Genomic DNA, 3,340 nt, shown 5'->3' with positions numbered 1-3,340 from the left:
GATGACCTGAAGCTGTATTTCCAGATAAAGCAACGTCAAGATACTGTGTTTCTGCAACAACAGCTGGAAGCCTTTGCGGTTTGGTGTAGTTTGAACCGTATATCCCTAAATGTATCGAAGTGCTCCGTTATATCATTCAGCCGTAAGTAAAGCATTGTTCAGTTCGATTATGCTCTGAACGGCGTAAAGTTGACTTAAGTAAGATTCTTAATTGACATTTAAGGACCATGTTGCATGTCGTGGCCAAAGCTTCATCTCAAATTGGTTTTCTTTTCCGATTCGCCAAGAAGTTTAAGGACATCTACTGCTTGAAGTCGCTGTATTGTTCAATCGTGTGTCCTATCCTGGAATATTCGGTAGTCGTCTGGGCCCCTTATTATGCCAACGAGATACAGCGCATAAAACTTGGCATAAAAAGTGTACAGTGAAAATTCATACGTTTTGCGCAGCGCCATCTTAGGTGGAGGAACCCTATTGTTTTGCCGAGCTTCGAAAGCCGTTGTCAGCTAATTAACTTGGAGCCTCTCAGTGCGAGACGCAATGTAGCCAAAGTTTGCTTTGAAGGTGATCTCCTGCAAGGCAACATTTATTGCCCCACCTTGCTAGGTATGCTACACATCAACACACGCCGCCGTAGTCTTCGAACACATCCGTTTCTCCACCTCCCGCCAGCAAGGACCAGCTACAGTCTAGGGTGAGCGGATCACGTCGTCAGTATATAGGATAGCAACCCGATTAAAATTGTGCTCGAGAGTAATCCGATCGGTACAAGAAGAGGCAGTGCGCAGCGAGTTAGGTGAGTCGATCAAGTGAAGGACGATTTGCGGACGCTTCACAGAGTGCGGAACTGGAGACGCACAGCCATGGACCGAGTATAGGGGAGACTTGATCCCTTTTTCTTAATTTGCCTGTAACATTAAGAAAAAACACAGAACTAGATCCATTTTTCGTACAGAATGGCAGGTAAACATCTATGAGTATTGTGTTGTTCTTTGCTGTGCATGCATCACTCCTGTAGGGGTGAGTATGGCAGCATAATCGATCGCGTTCGCTATTGTCTCGAGTGAAAATCAAAACAATAGATGCGCGGGTGTTTAGTACTCAGTATTGTGTTGTGCTTTGCTGAGTATTGTGTTGTTCTTCACAGAGAAGAACATTAATCAAGACAATTAGATGATCGGCATTGAACCACAAAAACCCCACAACAATTGGTGAGATCTTTCCAATATTATTTATTTATAAATAATTTTACTTCAGTACCCAGGTAACCAATAAGCAGTTAAAGTGGCATTTATTTAGCAATATATGCGCCTTTACAGCAGGTTATTTAATGCTAATCTGCCGTATATGCGCCATAAGTGCTACTTAAACGCAGGTTTTGGCCCGATATACGGCTGATTAAATGCTTAACCTTCCTGTCCCTCCGATTGTCAAAAATAAAAACAAAAATTTTCGCCCTGCTCATTTTCCCCGCTTCATACCTATTCTCCTCCCATTCTCTTCTCATTTTTTTTCTCTCGCTCTCTTGTGCAACTTTTGATGCTTGGGGCACGTTATGGAAGGTTGTTAGTTTTTTTTGCTAATTTCTGCGAAACCGGGGTTTGATCCCTCGACCCTCGGATTGATGATGAAACAGAACCGTGCTACAGTATGAGCTATAGATGATCAGATAATGTGCGTTGATTTTTCGATCTATTTGAGGCTCAACACCAGCAGTTGTTTCGTTTAACCCCGTGCTCCGGCATGCGTGCTGATAATAATCAACATGGGAAACGGATCAAAGGAAATTTATTCACAAAACGCCCCTTTACTTTCATTTATTACCTTCGTATGCTTCCTATGACTTAAAAAAATACCCGAATGATGCCGGTCCTACAGCCGTGACTCATAAATTAGAACGTTGTTATCGTGTTATTGTGTTGTACTTTTAGCATCATTCGTCTCTCCCAGCAGTTCTGTGGCATTAAAGTAGCAGTTCAGATGCTAATTAACCAAAATATATCGAGCATTTTAGATGCTACGCAACAGCTGTCAGATGTTAAGCAGCAGTACGATTGCTTATTTAGGGCAGCTTAGCAGTCGAACTGCTATTATAAAGCAGTAAGCATGTGTAATGCAGTTTTGAAACTGGAAAACTGCTTATTTAAATGCTTATTGGTTTCCTGGGTATATATCCTTTATAACTGCATATAAGTTGAAAATTCGCTATTTTCAACATCCTTTCATCTATTGGAAGATGCTTTAGTTCTGGGCTCTTTCTAAGTTGATGAAGGGATTTATAAATGCTTGCGAGGACTTGGCCAGGTGTGTGGAGCTGAGTGAATCTATGACATTGTAGATAGTAGCGACATCAGCAATGTCAATGGAAATATTCAACTTTGCAACTCCATCCAAGATTTGTGCAAATATTCATGCTATGCTATGCTATGCTATGCTAGAATGGCAGGTAAACATCTATTGCAAGTTTGTACACAACAGAAGGACTTTAAATTATTGTTAAAGTTTTCAAAACTGTGTTTTTATGGAGGCATGTCTTATGATGTATTTTTCAAAAATGGGTCACAATTGATCCCCTTTTGAGCACATGTTTAATTTAAAGGGAAAATAACTCCAGAAGCTTCCTGTTCATTTTCTTTTCAAGTTTTCTTACATTTTTGATGAATATGGTGTATTTGAAATTATAAGATTTCCTTAAATTGTTAAGAATATGCCGTATTTTGAAAATGGGGAGACTTGATCCCCCTTTCAATGGTGTGTAATAAAATAATAATTATCTGACACGTTTTATCATTGAATATACTAGAATTCCGTGTAAATAGAGGCTTCCAAATAGAATTTTATTTTTCGCATGTATAATGTGTGTGTAATCCTAGAGGGATCAAGTCTCTCCATGTCACTGTTGTATACACTAAGCTTCATTAATTGAAATATTTATATAACAACCTTATTTGGATAAACACGTTTGATAGTATTTTATTTATACTATGTGCTGTGAAATTTTGACACGATTTGGTTCAATTTTCACAAAGTTATTGAGAATTTTCGGAATCCCCTAAAAGATTTGTGAAGGACTGAAAACAAACCATCAGCCATTAAAAAATAATGCAATACACAGTTAAAATCAATTGTAGCCAAAACATTGTCGTCTGTCCAGATGTTGTTTTGGAAAATATATGCAAGAAGAAAACTGTTTTTGATTCCGAGAAAATATGGGGGGAACAAGTCTCCCCAGGGATCAAGTCTCCTCAGTCTCCCCTACTGGAGACGATTCCTACGTACAGCAGACTTAGCCAACACACGATCGCATATGCTGTTGAATAGGATGCTAAAGTGGAGGCGA

The 3,340-nt window shown here is 39.4% G+C and overlaps 1 long non-coding RNA gene across 1 annotated transcript; it reads left to right on the top strand.

Annotated features, from left to right (window-relative positions):
- The first annotated feature begins 877 nt into the window (after window positions 1-877).
- On the top strand, window positions 878-2,775 carry LOC134287089 (uncharacterized). The gene is made up of 2 exons (XR_009997006.1): window positions 878-963; window positions 2,447-2,775. It is a non-coding gene; the product is annotated as an uncharacterized LOC134287089 (long non-coding RNA).
- Window positions 2,776-3,340: the final 565 nt, after the last annotated feature.

The sequence above is a fragment of the Aedes albopictus genome, chromosome 2 (assembly GCF_035046485.1).
Source record: "Aedes albopictus strain Foshan chromosome 2, AalbF5, whole genome shotgun sequence".
NCBI classification, from domain to species: domain Eukaryota; kingdom Metazoa; phylum Arthropoda; class Insecta; order Diptera; family Culicidae; genus Aedes; species Aedes albopictus.
The sequence above is the reverse complement of the archived record's forward strand: the minus strand, read 5'-3'. Positions and strand labels throughout refer to the sequence as shown.